General features: G+C 48.4%; 2 pseudogenes; one reads left to right on the top strand and one right to left on the bottom strand.

The window, feature by feature from the left end:
• Window positions 1-1,569: 1,569 nt before the first annotated feature.
• LOC124657981 lies at window positions 1,570-3,388 on the top strand (annotated as a pseudogene).
• A 235-nt stretch (window positions 3,389-3,623) lies between these two features.
• On the bottom strand, window positions 3,624-6,058 carry LOC124657699 (annotated as a pseudogene).
• Window positions 6,059-15,200: the final 9,142 nt, after the last annotated feature.

Below are 15,200 nucleotides of genomic sequence, written 5' to 3'. Positions count from 1 at the left end.
CGATCCTATGCTAGGAACAAACGGTTTGGTAGCCATTTGATTTCTTCGATCCAGAAGACGACAGTGACTTCACATTGTCAACACCACCACACCAGAAAAACTGGATAATTGCGGTAGTTGCCACTTCAAAATGTTTACGTATGTTTTCCATGTAGCTTGGTTGCAAGTCACTCTTGTTTTTTCTTCCATGTCATGTTGTACAACATCTTCTAAAATGACTTACTGATGCAGCAAAAACATTGTACTCGAAGAAGCTGAAGCAGTAGAATTTACAATTGCAACATAAATGCACCATTTGCGCAGATAGACAAAGTCATCACATCTCTTCGTACATGTGTTTGCAACAAAACACACACGAGTTTGCAACATGACAAAGTAACTCTTGTATCATGAAAATGACACTTGCAACATGCATCCACTTGATCGAGTAAAGGCAACATGTTGTGAATGTGTTGCATCAAAATACACATATGGTTACAATATATTAGAATAGTGCTTGCAACATGAACATAACATTTGTAGCAGACGCCAAATACATTACAATGTGTTGTCCTTGAGTTTTCATCAAAATATACACAAGCTTGCACGATGTAAAACATTGTTGCTTACGACATGAAGACAACATTAGGGACACACCATGAGAGTCACCACATACTCATGAGATTTGTAGTGTGTACAAATTTACATATATTACTATACTAAACATGAACAGCTTCCATTTTTCACAGAGTTTTGATTTTTTTTTTACAATTAAGGCTGAGCCAACAGGTGTGTTCCGTGGTGGTTTAATTCCCACAAGTTTTTCCTCTTGTGTAGGCATGGGCAGCCCTGCCCGGACGACCCATGAGCCTGGATCAGACCGTCCGAGCTTGCACGTCGGGGCGGGCGAGGGCTTGAGCCCCAATGTCAGGCCAAGCGATTTAGGCAAGGGCGGGCAGGGGAGGCTTTTCCTTGTTTAGAACTGACTTGGGTCTGATTTATAGGCCTGGAAGTAGGGCTAGAGTTGGGCCTACATTTTTAGAACCGAGCTTTTCGGGGCTCGACCGAATTTTGCCCAGGTGTAGCTAGCCTAGGCCAGAATGATGGAATGGGCTAGAAGAAGAGAATCAATGCATGTGGTGGGTGGAATTATACCTGAGCATTTCTCGGGTTGGGCCGGGCCAACCAAAGCCCGACGGGAAAAATCTTGGCCCAGACCCGGCCCGACCGTCGGGCCGGAAATCTTGGCCCAAGCCCGACCCATCATAAGGAAAGCCCGTTGGGCCTCGCGCTGGGCCGCTTCCTTAAAACGTGTAAAATCATGGCCCAGGCCCGGCCCAACCCAGCCATTGGGCCAAAAAATCAGGCCCGTCCTACGGGCATGGTCGGGTCGGGCTTGGCCCGGGTCGGGCCGACCGGGCCGGGCTGCCCATGGCTAGGTCAGGATGAAGAGTAGAAGCAGGCCCGGCCCAACACAGCAAAGTCCTCGTCATCGTCTTCTCCGCTCGGCTCCCAAACCACGCTCATCACTACAGAGGAGAGGACGAACCCTATCTATCTCCACTCCACCGCCGCCGCCGCCGCCGCCGCCGCCGCGGTGGCTCTGGTAGCAGTGTAGTGGAATTGGATGGTGATGGAGACCTCCCTGCGGCTGCGCGGCGCCGACTCCACTCCCAGCCAGCACGGCCTCCGCATCCACGCCAAGCAGAAGCTCCCCCTCGCCTCCAACGCCCTCCTCCAGGCACGCACGCCCCCTTCACTTCACTCATTACTGCCCACTCTCCTTCTCCTACCTCTGGCCTGACCAAAGTTAATCAATCAATCGCACGCAGGCTCACGCGGAGATCGACACCAGCACCAGGAAACCCAGCCACCTCGCCCTCCTGGCTGAGGCAGTTCTTCCCCCAGGTTGGTAACTGCGTTTCTCCCCTTCCACTTCCACGCCCTCCATCCATTGCCGAGTCAAGAAGATAAAGATTTCTTCTTCAACGGGAATCCCAGCTATCGGCCAATGTCGGAGCAGGAGTGCAGCTGGAAAGAGGCAACATCTTCAGGTACAGCCTCCGCGGGAAGAAGGCCGTCTCCTTCACCTCCGACGGCCTCCTGGGGCTCAACATCAAGGGCCGCCTCCTCGCCGACAAGGACTTCCAGCCGGTACAAATGCTCTCACCTCACCCTCTGACCACCTGCATTCGTGGCCTTACTTAACCATCTCTTGCACTGAACCTTACCATTGTTATGTTCTCGCAGAGGAATAAGAGCGGTGCCGTCGAACTTGCTTGGACCATACTTGACTTCAGAAAGGGCCAGGACGTCAGGCTCAAGGCTGGATACGAGCTCTACCGCAAGGTATGATTTGCGCAATGCCTGCCCAATCACCACTGCGTAGCTGTCTGTCTCTAGCATTCATCGTTTCTATGCACAATGGATATCAGCTGCTTCCCAACTGCTAAATTTGTGATAAGTGTTTTACACGCGTGTATCTACAGAATTAAGATGTTCAACTGTTCCGCAAATGTTATTCCTGTATGGTCTGCTGGGATTCGCTACTTCTCTTTTCATTATAAACCATTCACAGTTTAAGTACATTGGTTGTGTCTGAATTTATATAAGTTAGCAACGAACAATCGGGACAACACTTAACCATTCATGCCTATGCATACCAAAGTTCCTCTTAGAAAAGGTTCAGAGCAGCAGACACTTGTTCCTCAAGAGTCAGTCACCGTACATTCTCTGAAGAAACCTTAGGAGATAGATTTTATATTGGGGTCAGGTTACGAGTAAATTAATTTCACTTTAATATCAGTTATTGTCTGATACGTACCTCCTCGTGTCTTATTAGTTCTTGTACAAATAATTTTCAGACACAGGATCTCGTTGAGATATGAGGTTCCATGCGTCCCCTTTTGACTATCTTCTGTTAAGAGTTCCTTTGGCCATCTGTTCTGCTGATGTAGTTGATAACTGTGTACCCTGACAGTCATTTCTTCCGCACCTTACACCACAATAGTAGGATCAGTTAGGTCATTCATTTACCATTGGGCACCACATTAGCTAGCTTAAATTTCATACGTGTTTGTAATTTTGTTTTGAAAACATGTGATTGCAGATGCCTTATTTCCAGCTGAGGGAAAACAACTGGACTCTTAACGGTTATATGGACGGAAAATGGGATGTTAGATTTGATATGTGATCAGGAGGCTATTTGTGGAGGGGACTTGTCAGCCAATAAATTAGCGCCGTATGTGTATTCCTCCCTTTTTTTTAGTTCCACCATTCTATTTTGCTGTATTGCTCTAAAGAGGGCAGTATCATTCATTCATCAGCAAGCACCAGTTTCATGGACAATGTAGAATTAGAAACTTGACTATTGATGGATGGAGTCTGGAAATTCAGGATTAGTTGTCAACTTAAGTGTCCTTATGTAGCGTTGATGGCATGATTGATTGCAGCAATGCATCCTTGTCGATGCAGATGTGTACCTAGGTTCCTGTACCTAGTTTGATGAAGGCATATATGTGTCTATCAATGTGAGTAACAATGTACAAGAGGACCAGGACCAGCTTGAAAGCAAACAATTTACTGAGTGACATCTTCCAACTCCTCTGTTTCCAGTTCCCCCTCTTATGTCCCTCTTTGTGGAGCTAGTTGAATGCCTCTTGTTGGCGGTTTTGGTTGTACCTCCTGAGGTTGAGATGAGATTTCTTGAACCTTCTCAAGGTTAAGCAGTCTATGTTGCCTTGGGCGCCAATAGAACTGTACCGTCATTCAGTTAGTAATAACAAGCAAGGAGCAGAGCATTGCAATGACATAGTAAAGGTGTCCCTTCAGACAAGAACTAAGGTACCTGGCAAAACTGTTCCTTTGACACCTTATAAATCTGCTTCTCAGCAAAAGAAAAGATTCGAAAAGTGTTCTCAGTCTCGTCAACTGAGGTAACTGCAGCTGCAATGAACCTGGACAAAACAATATCTTAGTTCAACTAAATTTGATGGGAAATATTCTAAATGTACTACCAACAAACTATGCATAGCCAACTGTTTAGCTGCATATTACAAGCAACTAAATTTAAAGAGCATATATTTCAACAGTTCAGTTTAAATAATTAACATAAGCTATTATGTGTACATATGTTCAAAAATCGTTTTTGTAAATTTCACGAAAATAGTGAGGCCAATAAGTTCTTGGTTATAGGATTAGACTTACTCACCTTCCAGTGGGATCCCACATGACATGAGTCCATAAAATGCTCTCCTATGGCCATGGTTTTAAGATCATCAACATCATAGAACTCCAACTGGCCACTAAAAACCTTCATCCCAGCAAGAACAATGAACTGCCCAGCAGGAGACCAGAACAGTGCATTAGCCTATGCGGCTAACATTATTGGCTCCATGCATCAAGTAGAAGCTTATATCATGTTTAGGTCCATAGCCGTGAGTAACTTTGAATTGGTTCCCTCGTGACTCTTGTTGTCCATTTCAATGACCTCGATCGTGATGTCCCTCTCCTTGATTCTGAGCAACTAGAAATCCCTCTCCTTGATTCTGAACAACTAGAAAGCCCTATAATTGCTTTTCGGTGTTATTGTGCACCAGTCTACCTGGATGGCAAGATACTCTCCATTGTTTTGCCAACACATTTTGCTATCACTGACGCCGAAAAGGTTTTTCTGCCACAACTCAGCTTGATAGGAATTTGCACAAGACTCACCTTTCATCACAAAGCACATATGTTTTTTAGACTTCAGGATTTGTTGAATGGAAATGAAAATCTTACAAGTCACATTAGTTGCAAATATTTCTACTCACTCTGGCAGGCTGGTTTCCAGTGCCCAATGCCTCAACAATAAGATATGCATTCTCTACCTGCAAGGACTTGTTATAAGGGTGAACGTTTCGGTTTCACAGATACATATGGTATTCTTCTAAACTTAACTCTTCTCAATGAGACTCAGAATGTCCAAAAGGAAAATTACTCCCTCCGTTCCAAATTAATTGATGAGGGCAAAATCTCTTGGGTGGCCCGATATTCATGGATTCGATGGGGATTTGCGGAACAATGAGAAAGAACACGAAGAACACAAGATACAAAAGCACAACACACCCGGTAAAAATCGGTTCGCTCTTAACAGTCCGAACCACCGTTCCAATAGAATGACGAGGGAGAGACCACTAGGTAGAATCTCACGCGAGAGATCGACACGAAAATGGCACTCATGGTGAGAAAATAGCAACTCGGTAGAATCCATACCACGGAGAGACTAGGCACTACTAAATCACGAAGGGGGGGGGGGGGACCAAATCTTTGAAGAGGATCTTGATACAACTCAATAAATGGATGATCTTCACTCCTCGAGCTTTCATGCCCTCTTTCTCCTTCGTGCTTGTCGATATATCCCGATCATGGACATATGACAGAGTATAAAATAGTATACTATTTACGAGGGTAGAAAATGGATTCATGTACAGGATATGATTCAAGTTATAGTGATGTGTTGGCGTTGACATATATGATGTGGTGACGACCGGAGGTCGGGCTACTTGAACGAAAAAGTAGTGAAAAATGCAAAAAGCTTATAGAATTGGTAAAAAATGCCTCCAGTAACCCGTTGCGCACTATAAGACTCTCGGTAGTTCAGTCCTAAATTCAAATGTGATGCCTCGATTTTGAAACTCTCAGAAAAAGTCACAACAGAGGGCTGCCGCAACCACTAATTAACATTCAACCTACTCCGTACTGAACAAAATTCTTTTAGCACTTAGAACAAGTTACAACAGAGGGCTGCCGCCTCCACTAGCATTCAACGTACTCAATTCTTTTAGCACTTCAGAACAAGTTACAAGAGAGGCTCTTTAAACTTGCGTGCTTGTAAGTCACAACAAAATGTCAACTCCCTGATCTCGATTGCTAGGTTCCTCAGTACACGATGACTCGAATACAAAAAACAAGTCTTGCTCAAGACATGGGAGTAATTTTTTCCTTGCAAAAAGTGTTGTTTTATAGCTCAGACCAGTAGCATATATAGCCAGTTAACCACTGAGCACAAACCTTGTCGAGATTCACTGAAACAGTCCATCGCGGTCACCATGGATCAACTCGCCACCGTGCTCCTACTCCTCCCCTTGCTCCTAGCCGGCCTCCTCTACCTCGAGAAGAAGCGCCGCGGCGTCGACCCTCGGCGCCTCCCTCCGGCTCCACGCGGCCTGCCCGTCATCGGCAACCTGCACCAGGTGGGCGCGATCCCTCACCGCGCGCTGCGCGCGCTCGCCACAGCCAACGGCGCGCCCGACCTCATGCGGCTCCGTCTGGGCCATGTCCTCGCTCTGGTCGCCTCCTCCCCCGCCGCGGCCGCCGAGCTTATGCGCGCGCACGACCACGTGTTCGCCACGCGGCCCTACATCCGCGCGGCCGAGATCATGACCTACGGCTTCCAGGACATGGTGTTCGCGCCCCACGGCGAGCACTGGCGCCACGTCCGCCGCCTCTGCTCCGAGCACGTCCTCAGCTCCTCACGGTCCCGCCGCCAGAACCCCATGAGAGAGCAAGAGGTGGCCGCCCTGGTCCAGGCCGTCGCTTCCTCCGCCGCTGCCGGCGCGGTGGTGGACGTGAGCGGGGCGCTGTACCGGTTCGCGCACGACATGATCTGCCGTGTGGTCTGCGGGAGACACTCGAGGGAGGAGGAGGGGAGGAGCGAGCTGTTCAGGGAGTTGATCAAGGAGAACGCGGCGCTGATGGGCGGGTTCCGCGTCGGAGACTACTTCCCGGCACTGGCGTGGGCGGACGCGCTGCTGCCCGGCGCTGGTGGCGGCACGAGGGCTTGGAGAAACTCGAGGCGCTGGGACGAGCTGCTGGAGAAGGTGGTGCAGGAGCACGAGGGGAGGAGGGGTGGGCGTGGTGACGACGATGGCGGGAAGGAGGAGGATTTCGTGGACGTGCTGCTGGCGCTGCAGGAAGAAGGGGGACATGACGGGTTCGAGCTCAGCAGGGAGGTCGTCAAGTCGCTCATGGGGGTATTATTTCGAATTTTGAAAACATCCGTTATTTCTAAAGGCCAGGAGACTACTATATGGCTCTAAATGCTCGCAACAAAATGGACTCGCGTAGAGGATATGATTCAAGTTATAGTGTTGTGTTGGCGTTGACATATATGATGTGGTGACAACCGGAGGTCGGGCTACTTAAACGAAAAAGTAGTGAAAATGCAAAAAGCTTATCGAATTGATATATGGCTCTGCATTTTGATCACGCGCGCGCAGGACATGTTTGCGGCGACATCGCGCTGGAGTGGGCAATGTCGGAGCTGATGAAGAACCCCATGACGATGAGGAAGCTGGAACACGAGGTCCGCAGCCGCAGCGCCGGCGGCATTGCCAAAGCGGACATGCTCGGCGCCGCGACAACGCCGTACCTGAAGGCGGTCGTGAAGGAGACGCTCCGCCTCCACCCGCCGACGCCGCTCCTCCTGCCCCGCGAGTGCATGCAGGACGCCACCGTGATGGGCTACCACGTCGCCAAGGGCACGCTCGTGCTCGTCAACGCCTGGGCCATTAACCGTGATCCAGCCTCTTGGCACCAGCCCGACGAGTTTCTGCCCGAGAGGTTGACACCCAAATTAAGCTCGATCGTGTAATTCATCTATGTCGCTGCGATGGTAATCATCAGTTCCCAAATGTCCAGGTTCTTGGAGAGCGAGGTGGACTTCAGGGGCGGACACTTCCAGTTCATACCCTTCGGCGCTGGGAGAAGGATCTGCCCGGGGATGCAGTTCGGGCTCGCGACCATCGAGCTCACGCTCGCAAACCTAGTGCGCATATTCGACTGGGATCTGCCGGACGGCATGGCGCCGGGGGAGCTCGACATGTTAGACACGCCATGTCTGACGACGCCGAGGCGGGTGGGACTCCGGCTAATTGCCAGGCCGTACCAGTGGGAGAAACAAGAGTAGACCACATATGTAGACGGGTGGTTCAGTACAAGAACATTGTGGAGTAGTAGTAAATAAATATGGAGTTTCTGAATGTGATAGCCTGTACTGTAGGTAGGGCATGATTGTGTTGTATAGTCTGTGCACCACGTAATGACGTAAGGGCACCACCTCCAGCGGGGCGACGCAAAGTGACCGGGCCATCCGCGGAGACGCAACCTGGCCCAAATATGTGCCAGGTTTGCGTCTCGGACGCTCGGCGGACGCGCAAAGTGTCCGCTCGCTTCTCCACCGGGCCCGCCTGGCAGCGAGCCTGCATCGAGGGCATCGCTTCGGCGGTCAGCGCTTCCGCGTCTGCACCGCAGCCTTCGCCATCAATGGCGCGGCTGCCTGTTCTGCATGCGCACTGGCGGGCGACGGCTGGGCTTTTGCGCCGCCTTCAATGCCATTGTATCCCGCGCGCGGCCGCGCTTAAAAGACCACCGGCCGCGTTCCTTCTTCCCCCACACCTCCACTCGCACCACCACCGCCGCAGCGCCATGGGGAAGAAGAACGACTTCGAGGCCTCCGGCAGCGGCTGCAAGAGGGTGCCGCTCCCCGTCACGCTGGGGAGGCTCATGCACGATAAATGGATGCCGTGCGGCGCCGGTCCGGCGTGCAACTGCCTGGCGGCTCAGCTGCCGCTGGGTGCCCATCCCTCCTGTCCCTGCGCGCGAGCCTGATCGGACCGCGGAGATCCGGCGAAGGAGGCGGTACCTGCCGCCGGACCTCCGCGACGATCCGGCGTACGCCATCGACTCCGACACCTGGCGTACGTATCTGTCGACCGAGACGGATAAGAGAAGAAGGGCGGGCTTCATGGGCGACAGGGATTTCCCCTTCGGGGCTGCACCGCCGACTCGTCCATGAGGACAGGAGGCGCCGATGCGTCGTCAGCAGGCGGCGACGCGCGCGCAGCACAATGACATCGACGACGGCGACGACGCCTACGCCGCCTACGACGACGACGACTACATCGAGGCGCTCGCCTACCAGAACGAGGAGGTGAAGGACGACAGCGACGACTACGTCGCGGCCGTCTTCCACGAATGGCAGCAGGTCGTGGCGGAGGGCCACGTTTTCGAGTTCCCGGAGAACATGACGGACGACGAGATGGCGAAGCTCGGCCTCCTCGTCTCCGAGAACGACGCGCCTGTGCAGTCGCCGCTGCCCCGCTACGCCACCGGCGTCATGCCGCCGGGCCTGTCGGAGGATGAAGCCCTTCGACTGGTACTACAGGACTCGGCGGCGCCACAACCGCAGCCCTGGGCGCCTCCTCCACCGCCGCAGCCCTGGGCGCCTCCTCCACCGCCGCCACAGCCGTAGCCCTGGGCGCCTCCTCCACCGCCGCCACAACCATATCCTCGGGCACCTCCACCGCCGCCACGGCCCGCAGCTGCGGGCGCCTCCACCGCCGCAGCCACCGGGCGCCTCCTACACCTCCAGCACCGCCGGCGCGCCCGGCGTACGCTCCCCCGGATGGCAACTGGTCGTGGGTGATACCGGAGCTCATCGTGCTCGACAGCGACGAGGAGCAGCAGTAGGCGTTAGGTTTTTTTTTCATGTTTTAACTATGTAAGTTATGTTTTATGTATTAAAAAAATGTTTCGGCCAAAAAAAATGTGTCGTGCCGCTGGAGCCACCCCCGACGTAAACGGACGCGCGGTCGATTTCGACCATTTCGGCCGACGCAAACGGACGCGCGCGGACGCTAAAATGCGTCGCGCCGCTGGAGATGCCCTAACATAGAAACAAAGGACAATGAAAAGAGAAGAACACTTATGTTGGTTCGTTTGCCTATCTGAAATGAATCAAACCCTGATTCAAAGTACTAAGTGCACGGCATGAATTTGGAACACTGGAGACCCTAAGATTTCGGTGGACGAAATCAAGTCCTGGTTTTGCATTAATCGTTATTGTCCCTCTGCAATTTGTAACATTAGAGACCTTAATTTTTTGGTGGAGGAAATCTCGGTCTTCTTACCGTGAGCCATATTGAAACCAAAACCTTGATTGAAGAGTTTATTGCACCACAAGTATAAGAACTTGCACTCTATGTGCATTTTTATACAAAATCTTGTAAAGTGTCTTCTACTCATACAACAACTTGTCCTAGACGTGCACAACTCATACAATTCAATGTGGTGGTAACACGTGGCAGTTTCCAGAGGAAGATTTTCATTGCAACGTTGAAAAAATATGATAATTGCGAACAGGTCCTCGCCCCAACTAACGGGGGACCCTAGCTGGCGGTCAAAAAATTCCATGCTTCTCCTGTGTTTCGAACCTGCAACCTCAAGGGTGCGGGCCGACAGGATTCAGCTGACCAGCCCAACTATTGAGGAGACATGCTAAAAGTTGAGGCGTACTTCTTTTGGCCTGTATAATGTATCTGGTGAAAAGGAAAAAACCTTGTTCTTTTCTTTCGCTTAACAGAACGTGAAAAAGCAATACACCTTTTGAAAACATGCTCCTCTTGCAGATGGGATCTGAGATTCTGAGTAGGTTGATATGCATGAGATCGTGAACTGTTACCCATTTTCCGACTAAATTTATTCATCCCAACGTTTCTGTCCGATCTGTGATGATGCTGTTCTTGGACACACATATATGCCTGCTGCTGATACCAAATTATTGTCTCTCAGATCAATATCGAGGTTAAACTCGACACTCAGTTCATCGATAACCTCAAAGAGTTTGTCAATCATCTAACCAAGACAGTGCATGCTGCTGTGCCAGGATCTTTAGTCATATGGTACTTTTCTACTCTGTGATGATAAGCATCACCGATTTTTTCAGTTGTGGAGCTTGTCTGATGAACAAATTGGTGTTCCTTTCTTGGCTCTACAGGTATGATGCAGTTGCTGTGAATGGCGACCTCGGCTGGCAGGATAAGCTCAATAAATACAACAAGCCATTCTTTGATTTGTGTGATGGCATATTTGTCAACTATACTTGGAAGGTAAATCTTCGTTTCTTTCTCTGGTCGCCCGCAATCTCGCTTAAATGATGATGACCTGAAAGTATTGGGATGCTTTGTGTAGGCAAAATATCCACAAGATTCAGCTGCAGCTGCTGGAGACCGCAAGTACGATGTGTACATGGGTATTGATGTTTTTGGCCGAAATACTTATGGTGGTGGGCAGTGGGATGTATGTGAACGCTTCTCTGTTTTTTTGGTTCAACCCATGATTGTCAAGTATTTCCAATAAGAATTATACTTGCAGAGTTAATACAAAAAAAATGCATACCTTTCTACTTGTACTCTGCTTTGAAACTGACATCTGAACTAGTACGGTATTTTCAGTGTAACTCAACAATTGTCCTGCGGATATAGTTGTATAATCGATATGTTTAAATATCTCACTGGGCCTAGTACTTTACATTATCATGTTTTAGTTTAAAACATCCTGACTGCACAACTCTAGTGGACTGCTACTGTAGATCATCCCTCTAATTTCAGTTTGCTAGATTGTAAATGCATCTATTCTTCATCACCTTGTTTTAAGCATTATTGTCTATTTTGCTAGACAAATGTTGCCCTTGATCTACTGAAGAAAGATGATATCTCTACCGCCATATTTGCTCCTGGATAGATATATGAAACTAACCAACCACCTGACTTTCAGAGTGCACAAAATCGGTAATGTACTGTTGTCTGGCTTATAAGTTCTAACATAATATTCTGAAAGTATTCATCCCCGTCTTATGCACTTGATCAGAGAGCAAGTCATTTCTATTTTCCCTTTACATTTCATACTATTGCTTGTACAGGTCTTTTCCAATTTATAACATTTTTTCGCTGGTTGATATACAGTTTCAAGGATGAGCAGTTCAGTGGTGGGGGCTCTGTGACAGTCAAAGGAAGTCTGGAGCAGAATGTTATTTTCTCAGAGCAGCTTTTTAACGGTGGACTATACATGGAAGATGGATCTGTACTTCTGTTTTATTCGGTGAGAAGATCTGTTTCATTTGTTATGTCATTTTAACTCTTCCAGTTGATCACTGAGCATACTCTCTTGTTCTGTTAAATGCAAAAGCGAATGGAGACTTAAATTCTATGAAAACTAACTTTCATTCACAATTACACTATAGAAATGTTTCTTGTTACGAACATTGACATTAGGCCCCTGAATCCATGATAACACTTGACGTCAACCCTTAACTTAGTGTTCTCTGAGCCATATTCTGTTCAGAAAAATGATATAGTTCCTTCTTGGTTGATTGATTCAGGTCAATGCTGATACATTATACATGCCAAAAGAAGTACGCCTCTACTTATAGCATGTGTACTCAATAGCCGAGCTGGTCAGCTGAATCCTGCCGGCCCGCACCCTTGAGGTTGCAGGTTCGAAATACAGGAGAAGCATGGAATTTTTTGACCGCCAGCTAGGGTGCCCTGTTAGTTGGGGCGAAGACCTGTTCGCAATTATCATATTTTTTCAACGTTGTAATGAAAATCTTCCTCTCCTGTCTGGAAACTGCCATGTGTCGCCACCACATTGAATTGTATGAGTTGTGCACGCTCGAGCAGCACAGAGAAATCCTCGGGAGCCCAGGAGCGAGATTCACCTGCCACCACCTCCCGCGATTACAGACGACAATCGGCATCAGCTCAGAATAGCGGCAGCACCTCCACCACCACCTTATGTCGATCCTAACTCAAACGGAGCGGTGTCGATGATTCAGAAGGGAAGGCCGTCCAATAGAGCTCAGAAAGTAATCTCACGACAGGTGTTTATGGCAGAAAAAATGCCTCCACCAACAGTTGAGTATCTTAATTGGTCAGGACAAGACATTGGCTTCACCATAGCAGATCATCCGCAGCAAGTTCCTCGACCAGGGCAGTCAGCACTTATTCTGCCAGCGGTCATTGCGGGATTTGATGTTTCTCGAGTGTTCATAGATGGCGGCAGCAGCTTAAACCTTATGTATGCAGATACATTGAGGAAGATGAACATATCCTTAGCAAACTTGAAGCCAACGGACACAAGGTTCCACGGCATCACACCGGAGAAACCAAGTTATCCATTGGGGAAGATCAATCTCGACGTTCAGTTTGGAACCCGAGAAAATTATAGAATCGAGAAGTTGGAATTTGAAGTCGTGGATTTTCCATCGCAGTATCACGCTTTGTTAGGACGACCAGCATATGCTAGATTTATGGCGGTACCACACTATACATACCTGTTGTGGAGATTGCCTGGACCAAAGGGACCAATCACAGTTAAAGGAAGCTTCGCCTTAGCTGATAAGTGCGACAAGGATTTTCATCGGTTATCGTAAACTTTCGGGATGCAAGCTGAGTATTTGGCGTCAAAAAGTATGACTGATTACGACGTACTGCCAGACGTTGGAAGACCAAATAAAGAATCAACTTTCAATACCGAGAAAAATTCTAAGGAGGTGCAGATTCACCCGACAGACCCGAAAAAGATGACATCTATCGCAAACGACATGGATATCGCATAGGAAAGCGCGCTCGTCGAGTTCCTCCGCGAGAACTGGAAAATCTTCGCATGGTGTCCAGCTGACATGCCAGGAGTACGTAGGGAACTTGCCGAGCACCACCTAAACTTGGATCCATTAGCGAGACCAATCAAACAACCTTTGCGGCGTTTTTCGGAACCAAACCGCAAAGCTATGCCGTCGTGAAATCAATCGACTACGAGAAGCTGGTTTTATCAAAGAGATATTCACGTAAGCCACATGGGTAGCAAATCCTGTGTTGGTGCCAAAGAAAAACACTAAGGTCCTTCGCATGTGCGTCGACTTTACGTGTCTCAATAAACATTGTCCAAAGGATCACTTTCCCCTCCCGAGGATCGATCAAATTATCGACTCCACGGCTGGATGTGAACGTCTTTCCTTCTTGGACGCATATTCTGGTTATAACCAGATCAGATTGAAAGAAGAAGATGAAGTAAAGACCGCGTTTATTACACCTTACGGCGTGTTTTGCTACAGAACAATGCCCTTTGGTCTAAAAAATGCAGGAGCAACATATCAGAGGATGATGCAGAAGTGTTTGGCGACACAGATTGGGAAAAACGTGCAAGTATATATCGACGATGTCGTCATAACGTCAAAAAAGGGGACAACACCGATCGAGGATCTCAAGGAAACTTTTGACAACCTCGACAAATTCTGCCTCGAAGTTGAACCCGACGAAGTGTTCCTTTGGCGTCCCAGACAGGAGAACTTCTGGGGTTTCTAGTCTCAGCAAGAGGGATTGAAGCATATCCCGATAAAATACAAGCTATTGTAACAATGAAAAAGCCAACAAAGTTGAAAGAAATACAACAGCTAACTGGACGAGTCGCAGCTTTGAGCAGATTCGTCGCCAGGCTAGGAGAAAAAGCATTACCATTCTACGCTCCGATAAAGCAAGGAGACAAATTCCGATGAAACGAAGAGGCCGACAGAGCTTTCGAAGATTTGAAGCGCACAATCTCGACACCACCAATTTTGGTGGCGCCGAAGGAAAAGGAACCTCTCCCGCTATATATCGCAGCCACGCCTCAAGTGGTGAGCATGGTGCTAGTTGTCGAAAGAGAAGAAGAAGGAAAACTCCACGGAGTACGAGAGGCCAGTATACTTCGTCGTCGAAGTTTTATCGCCATCAAAACAAAGGTACCCTCAGTACCAAAAGCTGGCATACGGAGTGTTCACAACAGCACGAAAATTGCGCCACTATTTTTCGGCACACCCGATCATAGTGGTCAATGAAGCTCCCTTGTCAAATATACTAAACAATCCAGAAGCTACAGGTCGTGTCTCCCTTTGGGGAATAGAACTTTCCCCTCGGGACATCACGTATGAAAAAAGAAAAGCAATCAAGTCGCAAGTTCTGCCAGACTTCATCGCAGAGTGGATGGAGCTGCAAAACACAGTGTAATATCCCAAGTTTAGAGGCTATAAAATGAGAGAACACCAAAGTGTGCATTGCATTCATGCATAGAAAATCCAGGGAATTTTCGCGCTTTCAAATAAAACTTACCACAATAACTGAAGTTTCACTTGACTTGCTGGAATTGAAGTAGATCTTCAAGTCAAGCGCTATAAACTTCACTGTGATCTTTGTTAAAACCTTGTTTTGGTAGAGATGATTTGATCTATGATTAGATCAAATGGGATTATATTTACAACAACACATTCTTTAAGAATCAAACCCTAACTTATCAACACTTAAAAGTTAGTAACTACCTTTGTGTGTAATTTAATTCACTTCTAAACTTATTACCAAATAAGGTAA

Source organism: Lolium rigidum, chromosome 5, assembly GCF_022539505.1.
Source record: "Lolium rigidum isolate FL_2022 chromosome 5, APGP_CSIRO_Lrig_0.1, whole genome shotgun sequence".
Lineage (NCBI taxonomy): Eukaryota > Viridiplantae > Streptophyta > Magnoliopsida > Poales > Poaceae > Lolium > Lolium rigidum.
This window is presented reverse-complemented; position numbering and strand designations above follow the sequence as displayed.